Source organism: Amblyomma maculatum, chromosome 3, assembly GCF_055883805.1.
Source record: "Amblyomma maculatum isolate TAMU_Amacu chromosome 3, ASM5588380v1, whole genome shotgun sequence".
NCBI classification, from domain to species: domain Eukaryota; kingdom Metazoa; phylum Arthropoda; class Arachnida; order Ixodida; family Ixodidae; genus Amblyomma; species Amblyomma maculatum.
The window spans coordinates 55,609,090-55,621,938 of NC_139346.1; the positions used below are offsets into that span (position 1 = coordinate 55,609,090).

The 12,849-nt window shown below is 50.2% G+C and overlaps 1 long non-coding RNA gene across 1 annotated transcript in view; it reads right to left on the bottom strand.

Moving 5' to 3' along the window:
• Positions 1 to 11,598, bottom strand: part of LOC146194790 (uncharacterized) — a 77,090-nt gene extending 65,492 nt beyond the window's left edge. Inside the window, exon 1 of the long non-coding RNA XR_014705481.1 lies at positions 11,387 to 11,598. This is a non-coding gene — a long non-coding RNA (uncharacterized LOC146194790). The remainder of the gene's footprint in view (positions 1 to 11,386) is intronic.
• Positions 11,599 to 12,849: the final 1,251 nt, after the last annotated feature.

Sequence of the window (12,849 nt, forward strand, 5' to 3'; positions counted from 1 at the left end):
CGGCCTGAAGTAGTAGGCCGAGGATCCTAATCTGCTGTGTTGGCTTGATAGCCGTTCCGTCGATGGTGACGATCACGTTCGGCGGCAGCTCTTTCTTGGATTTTCCCGGTTGGATAATAAGCAACTCTGATTTCTGGGGAGCGCAGCTCAGTCCGCATGACTTTGCGTACTCGTGCACGGTTGTTGCCGCCTTCTGCAAGGCTTCCTCCATCCAGGCATCAGAACCGGCTCGAGCTGTCCACACCGTAATATCGTCGGCGTAGAACGCATGGTCCACGCCTTCGATTTGCTTGAGTAGACCGGGCAGGGGCAGGAGGGCCAGATTGAAGAGCAGGGGCGACAAGACCGATCCCTGTGGGGTGCCCCTATCACCCAGCTCGACAGGGTCTGACTTCTCCTCCCCTATTCTGATGGTCGCTGTTCGGTTTGACAGAAATTCTTTGATGTAGTAGAATGTCTTTCGGCCACACCTGGTCATATTCAGATTCCGCAACACGCTCGCGTGGGACACGTTATCAAACGCTCCCTTCAGGTCGAGGGCGAGTATCCCGCGCGGCGTGTGCCTCGTTGCCGGCTTGACGACCAGTTCGTGAAGTTGGATCATCACGTCTTGGGTGCTGAGATGTTGCCTGAAGCCGTACATCGTCTCCGGCATCTGATCTGTTTCTTCGAGGTACTTCTGCAGCCGGCGAAGGACCATACGCTCCATCACCTTCCCCGCGCAGGACGTGAGGGAGATGGGCCGCATGTTGTCTATCGTGAGGGCCTTGCCGGGCTTTGAAATGAAGCAGACCTCGGCGTCCTTCCATTCCTTCGGCAACCGCGAGCTCTCCCAGGCTTCGTTGATGTGCCCTAGGAGGCCGCGGGCCGCTTTACTGCTCATGTTACTGAGTAGTTTGTATGTTATGGCATCCCTGCCGGGTGCACTTTTCTTGTTACTTTGATCTATCGCTGTCCACAATTCCGTCATGGAAAACGGCCGGTCCAAGTCTTCGTTGTCGGGTCCTTCGTACCTCTCTGGCTCCGGGTACTGTCCCTTCTCTGTCTTTAGGTACTTCGCCTTCAGGTCTTCCAGGAGCCTGCGGCCGTCTCCCTTGTACATGTTCAATACTTTGGTAAGGTTGCGATTGGTCGCAGTTTTGCTACTCAGCGGGTCGATCAGATGCCTCAAGAGGCACCACGTCTTCCACGTCGAGAGCTTGCCCTGCAGGCCGTCGCAGGTCTTCAGCCAATTCTCCCTGCATAGCTTGGCCGCGTGCTCGGCGATCTGCTTGTTCAAGGCTGCTATGCGTTTGGCCAGCTTTCTGTTGTGCCGCTGACGTTTCCATCGCCGTGTTAACGAGTGCCGGGCCGCCCACATGTGGGTCAGTCTGGCGTCCACGTACGGTGTCTGCGAAGTCGTTGCGATTTCTTGGGTAAATTTTTGGAGGGTCTTCTTCTGGTCCCTCGACCATTCGGTGTAGGTCTGTTGTGTTTCAGCTCGTCCGGATTCTTCCTCAGACGCCTCTTCTTGTTCCTGGGTGAACTTTCTCATCTTGTCCCAATCCGTGATCCGCGCTGTCCCCAACACAGCCCGATATCGGGAACCTCGGATCGTGATGCCGATCACGCTGTGGTCAGAACCCAGGTCCACTTCTTCGCTTCTCCAGGAGACGTCTAGCGTTCCCGATAACCACGAAAGGTCTGGCGTAGTGTCCCTCGCGGCACTGTTGCCTCTTCTGGTAGTTACGTCAGGCTCGTTCAGGAGGGCAATCTCGTGATCCTCCATTGCTTTGGCCAATGCTTTTCCTCGTTTTGACTGGAACTTATAGCCCCATGTTGTGTGAGGGGCGTTAAAGTCGCCGAGGATCAGGAGCGGCCTGGTCCCCGCCAACCCTTTCGCCTGACTCACGATGCGGTCAAATTCGTACTGCCGTTGTGACGGCCGACAGTACGCGCTCATTACAAATAAATTGCCCGCGCTGCCAATTTCTCTTGCATGAATTTCGACCAGCGTGTGCTCGCACCCGCCCTGCGCCGTAACATGTTGAGTTGCCGCCACGTTGCTGCGAACGAGCACCGCCGTTCCGTTCTCCGTGGGGTCCGTGTAAGTGACGTACCCCGGAAGTCTTGGTTTCCCGTTCGTCTCCTGTAGAGCAATTACATCAGGCTTGTTGTCTTGCCCGTCAATGTATAACATTAGTTCCGCTTCTTTGTTGCGAATCCCACGGCAGTTCCATTGGTAAATCACGGTGGTTTCCCCCCCGGTCTTCTTGTGCTTCTTACTTGGCTTCTGCATCATCCTTTCCGGCTGTCTCGAGTCGATTGCGCCTTTTCGCGATCGCGTTTTTTATTTTTTCGGCCCGCTCCTTTTTCAGGGACGCGAAGTGGTTCCTCACCGATGTTGAGGCTACTTTTAGCGCTTGACGTTTGTGCTTCGCCGATGACGTCTGAGGCTGACTCTCGACAGCTTTAAGTCGGTCGTCTATTTTGCTGAGCCTTTCGTTAATTTGGGAAATTGCGGCCAAAATGGCCATAAGCTCTCCTTCTCGCGGGATCTGTGTCGTTACCGTGGTCGCGGTCTCTGCGTTCGCAGTTTCCTCTCCGCTCGCGGGGCTCTCTTCGGCGTCCATCGCCTCTAGGTTATTTGCTGCACGTTGCATGGCCTCAGCCTCTCCAGCTGTCCGCCCTTGGCGGGGCGAGGGGGGGGCCCTCCGCGGCACCTTGCGCAAGCCTGCGGCGTTACTTGTCGCCGTGTTGTCTTGGGGTCCTGAATTTGCCAGGCTGCCGTTACTCGCTAGCGTTTCGATCTTATTCATAAGCGCCTGTATTTGGGCGTTCTGTTCCTGGATCTGAGCGTTTTGGCGCTCTATGATCCTCCTAAGCTCTATCACTTCGCTACTGTCCTTTTGCGGATTCGCTTGTGAGTTAAGGGGTTGGGAGGGGGTGAGGGGTGGGAATTCGGTGTCGCTGGTTAGAGCGACGGGAGACCTGTTGGTCCGGCCCACCTTTTTCTCGGCGATCCCTCAATGTCCGGTTGACTCTGGCGACTGTTGTTGACAGCCACTGTTGTTGCTGTTGCGGCCCGGCGTGTGTGACCGGCCCCGTTGTTTGGAGGCGCTGCGGTGGGGTCCGCCTGCAGGACCTCTCTTGTCTTGGTTCCTTCTCCCGATGTCTTCTTCCTCTGCTCGGCGCCGTTCCCAGCGCCTCCGGCGGACGACGTAGGGTGTCTTGAAGCGGGCTTTGCAGGCCTTGTCCGCTGTCAGGTGTTTGCCTCCGCACAGGCCACAGTTCGGGACACATTCGTGATCTTCGGCGGGGTTGGAGATTCCGCACCCTCGGCAGATCGTGTTCGAAGGATCCGGGCACACGTCCATTCTGTGGCCCACTCTTCCGCACGCATAGCATACGTCGATTTGTTTTCTATGTAACGTGCACTCCATGAGCAGGTTGCCGTATCTCACGTATTTGGGTACTTTATGCCCTTCGAAAGCAATGACGACTGATCGGGTCTTACCGATCCGGTTTGCCTGTAGCGCCGTTGGGTTATGCTTGTGCACAACATTGTCCTGAATATCCTGGGCTGTATCCTCGAGCGGGATGCCCCTTATGACGCCCTTCACCGTGCCGTGGGGGGCCGTTTCGTAGGTACTTACTTCGTGTGCCGTGCCGCGTATGTCGATCCTTCCGACTGCAGTGTATAGGTCGGCGTTCTCTCTCTTGGAGGTGCTCACCACAACGATATTCTGCTGGAGGTTGGGGCACACGACATCTTCACTTGCTTCATTGCCGGGGATCTGTGCCGCCGCCACAATTGCACGACTTAGTTCAACGCGGGTCACGTCGCTCACGTGGAGCCCGCCTCGTGGTCGTAATACGATCTTTATGTCGCCGCGCGGCAAGTCTGGCATGCGCGCGCCCTTCAACAATTTGCCCTTGTTTATACGTTTCGCCCTTGAGTGACGTGTATCGCTGCCAGTGGCAGCCATGGCCTTGGCGCCATCTTGGTTCGTTTGAAGTACGGCATTTAGGCCTAACTTGCCCATGCCTTTGTGCCTGACCCTCTCGCCGGCAGTTTTCCAGCCTTGCGATCTTGTGCACTGGTCCGGCGGAATTTCGACGCCGTCCACCTCTACTCGCATAGCTGTAGTTATCTTAGGTCAATGCTCACTTGCGTAATCACCGATGATTCGATGTTCCGCTGGCGGCCTCACCGAGGCTCGGGCTGGGCCTACCGCTCCTCCGGCCAAGGCCGGAGTCGACGTTAGGCCCAGCTGCGGGCGCTCCTCTCGGCACACAAAAGTCCTTTAAATTTGGCAAAAGCGGTCCCCTACCTCGGAATTCGAGTTCCCGGTGGTCCACACAACTTCATGCATCCGGTCGACGCACTTTCATTAAGGTGCTACTCAAAAAATCTGGCAGTTCAATGAAAAAAACACGGAGCCCAGGTGAAACGCGTCCGCTCGCTCCGCAGGAACGCCAGATCCCGCTTGCGGAGGAGGCTAGCCTGCCACCGAATTTTTATCTGCTCACTAGACGGGAAGGCGATACCGCGTTCAAGATGACGATAAGATGGTGCGATGAGTACGTCCCCGTCAGCGATGTGGTCAGAGACAACGGTAAGCAGTTTTTTGCACTGAGGAGGCAGAACAGTATCAGCGGCGGCAACGAGGGGATGATGTCGTTGAGAAACTTCAGATGAAAAATCGCTGTCTGTCATATGGATAACACGGTCGCCACAAGAAATTAATGCCGAAGCGGTTGACAAAAAATCCCATCCAAAAATTATCAGATGCGCACATGGAGAGAGCACAGCAAACTGCACATGATGGCGGACGCCGTCAATAACAACTCGTACGGTGCACTTTGCTAAAGGGCGCAAAGGGACGTCATTGGCTCCACGGAGTTCAGGCCCATCATATGGTGTCGTAACTTTTCGCAAACGGTAGCACAAATCAGCGTGAATGACAGAAATTGCAGCCCCTGTATCAATCAATGCTTCTACCGGTAATCCTTCAGCGAAAACAGAAATCACATTATACGGGCGATCTGGAGGAATTTTGGTAAGTTCGCAGACTGCAGTTTGACCTCCGGAAACTGCAACGCTTAGTTTTCCGGATGGCGGACAGGGAGAGTTGTTGCGGGTCGGAGAGGGGAAACTGAGCGGCGGTATGGGGATAGGGACCGACGTCGAGACGCATGGGTTCCACGAGGCTCAGACGAGGATTCTGGAGGTGGGGATGATCTTCGAGGTGGGCTGGACATAGGAGGTCGTCGCTGATAATATGAGGGTACGTCACTTTCGAATGCGTCATAACCACGCCGCTCGTTCTGAATACGGCGACGGCAGAAGCGGGATATATGTCCTCGTATTCCACAGTAGTAGCACACTGGACGAGAGGGGCGCCAGGGTGCGTAATAGGGTGGCGTAGGCTGAGCCGTCGTCACGGCGTTGATGTGGTTGTAGGGCGATGCCAGTTGGGGCGGCGGAACAAAAGGAGGGGGTGATGCTGCGACGTGCGCGTAAGTGGATGCTTGGCGGGGTGCAGGAGGGTCGGACGGCATAGGTCGCGCGATTGTTGCCAGCTCATCTTTAATGATGTTGCGTAGACCGGCGTCATTAGAAGGTACGGAAGAATGATCGCACCCGTGTCGACAGACAGGCTTGAGGGCTTGGAGCTCCTCCCGGATGATGGCTCGAATCAGTGCCCGTAGATACAGGTCAGCATAGGTCGGGCCTGAAGCAATGCTGGGCTGCAATCGGGAGGACTGCAGCTGGTCGATGCGTTGGCAGGTCGCAATAATGGCGTCAACAGTAGAAGGATTCTGGGCAATCAGGGTATTATAAGCCACAGAATTAATTCCTTTTAAGATGTGGTGTACGCGTTCAGGTTCCGGCATGGTGGGACTAACACGCCGGCAGAGTGCAAGTATGGCCTCTATATAAGACGCGTACGACTCATCGGGACCTTGGAGGCGAGAGGCGAGCTTGTTCTTCGCGACCTCAGTGCGAACTGCTGGGTCGGCGAAATATTGGCGGAACTGCTGCTTGAATGTTGTCCAGTTAGTGGTGTGGGGTTCGCGGTTAATAAACCAGGTTCTGGCGACCTCAATGAGGTAGAAAGAAACGTTCAGAAATTTTAGAGCGTCGTCCCACCGGTTGTAGTTACTGCAGCGTTCATAGGTGTCCAGCCAGTCATCGACGTCTTCGTCGCGACGACCAGCGAACAGCGGCGGGTCGCGTTGTCGTGCGGGCATAGTCGGAGGGGGTGGTGCAGCCGAGGTAGAGGGTCCTGCCGAATCGTGGGTGCTCTCGGTAGACATAACGATGGTGGCAGGCGGTAAACAGCGACCGGAACGTAGCTCCAGCGAGAGGCAGGGCACAAAACAGCAAGGGGATCAATTCTCACCTCCACCACTTGTGGAAGAAGGCAAGGTCAAGACGGCGAGGTCGTGGCGGCAAGGACAGCGAAGCCTTGTCCAGCGTTTTAATCCGGTCACCAACCCAGGCACGCGCCAGAGCCGGCGCCGCGGGACGATGATGATGGTATGTACAAATGAAAGAAGATGATGATGGCATGTACAAATGAAAGAAGGTCCACAGAAGGCTCACAATACATACATACATACATACATACATACATCAATACATACATACATACATACATACATACATACATACATACATACATACATACATACATACATACATACATACATACATACATACATACATACATACATACATACATACATACATACATACATACATACATACATACTTGCTTACTTACTTACAAACATACATAAATACGTATGTATCTATGTATTTCTATATTTCTAGATTGATCTTGTTTAGAGCCGTTTATAATGACACATTCGCAAGATGACTGTGCAACACACTTCTGCTTGTCGGGGCTGTATGCGAGTAAGACTAGGCCACCTGCTGTTTCCTCAGAGTGGATCCCATCTAGCAGGATGATAGCATTCCCTTACAGCACGGCATGTACCGTTTTCTTACAATAGGGCGGCTCCCCTGAATTCAGTTGAGCGCTAAGGTCTACACAAAAACCGACAAATGTATATAAACTATAGGAAGGAAAGCGTAGCAGGGGGCGGCAGAAAGTTAGGCGGGCGGATGAGATTAAGAAGTTCGCAGGGGTCAAGTGGATGCAGCTAGCACATAACCGGGTTAAGTGGAGAAATATGGGAGAGGCCTTCGCCCTGCAGTGGGTATAATCAGGCTGATCATGATGATGATATAAACTAAACAAAGGCACTGATCCACACGCTATTTCTCGACGGATATGTCACGCATATTTGTACGCATTTTGACATCGAATACCGATAGTTTGAACCGGGTTTTAATGTTTTTTTTTTATTTCCTCCTTTTTTGCTGAACTCTACTGGACATTTTATCCGACATGCTACAAAACGTAAAGCTCTAATCCTAACCTCTCATGCACCTCACTGATGGATTGTAAATAATTTAAAATGTATTTACAGCGCGTTGCAGCTATATAGGCTGGTACACGCGATGCAATCCCAAGCAACTGTCTTTCCTTCTCGGTGCGAAGCGTAGAGAGGCGCCACCGGTCATAGAAGAGCGCACCACCTGCTGGCGTTTATACAGGCTCAATCTTTCATTTCAGAATAGCTCTTGTCATTTCCCGAATTTCAGAGTTCTTTTCATATTACAATATCGCACTGTGTTTGACGGCCGTTTTCATTGCGGAAAGCTTTTAAGGCATTTCGGCGATTTTATAGGCTGCTCTGCCCGAATCCCATGAACTAAAATAATTACACGGGTTCAACGCTGCTGAACCCTGTGTGAAGCGAAAGCTTTGGTTACGGGTGACCGAGCGTTGCATCGAACACAACCAGCGTTCAGTTGAACGCATCAATGGTCACCACCGTTATAGATGGTTGATAGTAAAGACATTTATTGCATCTAAATATGGAGGACACTTAAGCTCTGCCCTTAAGGATATGACGCGATAGCGCAGGCTACCAACCCAAACATAATGCCCCGACCGCTTTAAACAAGCCGTATGAACATGCTTTAGGGGCCTGTAGGCGTTACGTGAATGTCAGTGTCCTGGCAGGCTGATTTGTACATAACTGTCTCGTGTAAAACGAGAGACCCAAGTAGGCAGCTCCTGCCGCGGTGCCGCGGTAACAAGGTGACGGCTCGACAGCCAAGCACAGTGTAGCTTTCACTACAAAACGCTGGGTCTGTTCTCGAGAAAAACTTGTCATATTCTTCATCGTCCCCCCCCCCCCCCATCACCCGCTTGACTATACAAAATGCAATATAAAAGCATGCCCTATATCCCTCAGTTTGTCCTCGTCTAGTGTCGGCTGTATCCGCTTATTCCTTGCAAGCGAGCTCATTCATCCAACCGCATAACCTTCTACCTTCCAATGTACGCTTGTCCGGCCTTGAAATCCAGTGACGGCCCTCAGTGACAGCTTTTGCTCTCGCTAAGAAGTCTTCTACACGGAAGCTCAAACGGGGGATGTTATTATTAGCTATACACCAAAACGCGTGTGTTCAGGAGGTCACGTTCTGTGTCCTAAACATCAGACATGCGGAGGAGGTCGCCATAGCACTCGCCGTTTCAGAACCGGACTCCGGTTTTACGCAGTTGCGAGTACTGGGCTCGCCTGGACACAAATTTCGTCATCTGGAGGCCAGAACACTCGGGACTAGAGGGAAACATGGCTGAGGACGCCTCAGCCCACGCGCTTATTAGCCAGGCATACTCTATACTCGCCGCCTGAGGTACAGAACCTACTCCAGCAATAAATTACAAATGCATTTCTCACTTTTATCAAACCCAGCCTATTTTATCCCCTTGTGGCAATAGTAATAAAAGGCGAGGAGCTTCGGCTCCTTCGCTTGTATGCAAACACATTACTGTGCCTGTCAGTGTTGCAATATTTGAATCAGACTTTTAACAGGGAGCCCAGAATTGTGTGTGCGCGTTCTTGGTCGGGCATGCCTCTCCAACCCAGTTTGCACGTCTTTCCTCTCACCTCCTCGATGAAGCTAGGAGGCTGCTCTAACATAGAGAGCCAAAGAACTCCTGTGGCTAGGGCACAAGCTGCCAAAGACGCAGCAGGGGTTCCAAACTAGAGACACCTCCTAGAATTTGTAAGGGCCTGTTTTTGCAGCTAGCCCCTCTTTCTCATGTCAATAGCCCTGAATAAACGGCTTCTACCACCAACAATGAGCAATGCGGAACGCCGCTAAGAGTTGACACTAATGTACCATATGAAGGTTCATTTCTCATGATGCTTTACAATTTATTTTTACGACTAATCTTCGAAGTTATATACTTAATGCTTCTAGTGCTCTTGATGTTTTTGTCATTTGGCAGCGCACCTGTCAATTTGGTAATGGATTTCCCGTCGATGAGTCAGCCTTTCGCTACATTACATTAACCTTTGACTTTAATATAGCAGCTTTGGGTCGTTACAAGAACAATGACCGAAGACACTTTTCTCAGGTGGACCGGCTCATACTTTTTCTACAGCCCAAGCGGACGATGTTCCCATCTTTACTCAGTTATGCGAATGTATGATTAACAGAAATCTTTTAAGGCGCCACTTGTGAGCCATAGTAGTTTAAGAAATCTTGAACAGCTTCTAGCAGCAATTGCTTATAGACTCGGACACTGAGGTAAAGATATTTATTTGTAACATATGTGCCCTGCATCGCTGAACGTTGAGGAAAACGATCAACAACAGTGAGAAAGAAGGAAGACGAAGCTGTATAAATGTAGCTGGTGCTAAAAGAAGATTGGCGCTTGCTAGAACATGCACACAAGCTATCAGCCGTTGTGTTTCTTGAGCAAACCTTCTTGCCACGTATGATCTTGGTGGAGGCGGCTTAAGATCGCCGTGCGCAGAGTACCTCTTGCGCTGCCAAAAGCTGGATTTGAGCAGCGGCCGCCAGATACCTGGGCTTACAACGACAACAACAACGGCCACTATGGCCTCCGAGGCTGCCCGTACCACAGCGGCAACTTCGCTCAGCCAGTCGCAGTCATGCAAATCCGCCACCCTCCTACTTTTAATGGCCAATATAAGACAGACATTGACGACTGGCTGGATGAGTACGAGCGCTGCATCAGGAACAATCACTTGGACGCGACCATTATGCTGGCCAACATCATTTTCTGTTTGGCGGGAACAGCTTGCACGGGATTACAAAATCACGATCAAGAGCTTGTGACGTGGGAAATCTGTAAGCAAAAGCTTCAGGCCTTGTTCGGGAAGCCCATTGGGAGGCTTTCGCAGCCAAAACAGAACTTTCTTCTCGCGCCCAATTCCCTACGGAGTCCTAACCTTGCCTACATTCAAGACGTGCTTCCATTGTGTCGCAAGGACAACAGCTCTATGACGGAAAGTGAAAGGTTGGGCATATCCTCAAGGGTATCGCGGATGATGCGTTCAACATCGTATTCTGCACTGATTGATCTAGCGTCGACTCAGTGCTTCAGGTCTGTCGCAAATTCGAGCAGACTAAACAACGACGCATTGTACAGCGCTTTGAGTGCCTTCCAGACACTGCAGGTACATCATCCTGCGATGCTCTGACCCCTTTGCTACAGCATTCTTATCCCATGAACATGACTCGAATCATCCGGAGAGCGCCCAAGGCCTGAGTTTCTACACCACTGACGTCTCCGCTGCTGGACACCATGGCCATAATGCAGGCCGTAGTTCGCCAGAAACTTGCCAACGTCGGATTCTTATCCAGCCCTGTGCCACCCACGCCACCAACGTACCCTGCTCCTCTAGGGTCTGCTTCTACCGCCAGACAGGCGTCCTCACGTCGCTACATTAGTCGCAATCCTGCAGAGTGGTGCACCTCAGAAGACAGACTCATTTGCTTGATTTGCTGTCAAGCCGGCTACACTTCGCGTTACTGCCGTAGCCGTACCTTCGTCCAAATCTTTTCGTGGTACCTGTCGACCTTCTTTCTACTAACGGGTGTACCAGGGAAATGATCGGAGTTTTTGAGGCACTCGGTATTCGCTAAACTATTTATCACTGAACACCTGCCAAACCGCAAAGCGCATGGAAAATGGCGTAGAACATGCGTCAATCTAAGACTTGCGCACTTTAATGTGCCACGCCTTTTTCCGGTATTGACATCCGCATGCTAATAAATGTTTCCTATTCATTCAATGGAGGGGAAATGTCTTCACCAGAATGCACCTCCAACTAACTATTCCTAGCAATGTAACGAGTACGGAGAGATCAAAATGAGCATTTAATGCACCACGTTTATCATTTTTCGTGCGGAACCGAGCGAATGAGATACAGTGTTAAAGGATTATATAAAATGAAACCGTCACTTTATACAATATTATAAACGTGGAAAGTATGTACTCACCGGAGCTTTCACTCCTCTGGACGAAGATATAAAAACACCAAAGGAAGACTCCGTCCCTAAGAAAAAACATAGTTACCTATATTCTACTATATAAACTTCGGTGCCTTTTTCAAGTCCCACGACGCAAATATTGTGTAAGATTTGCGGCTAGCAATCCAGTAGCCTTCCCAAAACTAACACACGAATCGAATATTTATATATTTTAGGTTAGCTTTGCCGACACTGCTACTGGGACTGCAGTGCTCTGAACGGCTTGACTTGCGAAAAGACTCATTGTCTCCTACAAAATACTTCTGGGCTCCTTTATTACATAACGAAATGAGCTAGCAAGAATAGCCCATTAAACGTACGTCATCAATACTGAATATATTCAAGTGAGCGCGAGCGTAGCAGTGCACATCTCATAATACACCTGCTGCGAAGGCTTAACGTCATTTGTAGGATTAAGCAATACTGCTATGCCGAGAACGAAATAATTATTTATTCTTTTTACATAGCTCCAATATTTTTGTTATATACCATGTGTCCCACGGGGAGTGAATGAAAGCAACGCTCTTTAATATTAAGGAAATGTCAAAAGAGAAGTCTCATTTCTGCATGGAAAAATTTGAAACAAGGACAAAGTTCATGAACCCAACAGGTCGGCTTTATCATTTTCTGGAAGTATTTCGCTTGTCTAATTTGCCCAGACTTTCATTTATTTGCAACGGGACACTTTGCAACTAGAACCAGTGATGTGAGCGGACGCTCTCGATAATGTTCCTGGCATGCAAGAAAGGAAACGATAGTACGCGAATGCTGTCGTGGCTTACAATACTTCCGGCATGTGCAGTCGTCGACTGGCAGACTATTGTGTTGTGCTGGGTACTTGAGGATACTGTGATTTCAGACTGATTTCAGAGTTCGATTATCAACTTCACTTTGCACTAATCAGGGTATATAAAGCTAAATTCAATATTCTAACAAGTTTAGACGAATTAACTAGGAGTGATCCATCACGTTATTCCACACGCAATCTCGAACTTTGAAAATTGTATTCCTTCTGTAATATTATGGATTCCAAACATTAAAATATTGAAGTTCTGATATGCTTAACAAATACATAAATGGTAACGTTGATATGCTTATCTTAATCCAAGTGAACTGAAACCTTTGTTCCTGTAGTTCGTTTTTTGCAGGCGTTTTCTGTCCTGAGTAGTTTGGCCAGTAGTTAAAAACTGCCCGATTCACTTTTTTAATACATAATTCTGTGAGATCTTCGTTAGAGCTGTCCTATCTAGCAATATTAGCTTCGCTCGCTGTAATACCCTTGGCTGCTCCTTGTTCTTTCGCATTTGTTCACTGCAGTACATTTACAGTCCTGAGTGTTTGCTTATCTAATTATGCATAACAATTTTTTCTTCAACTCAAAGACTTGTATTCACTTTTCTTTGTCACATGGAAGAGAACCAATTCATTCTGCA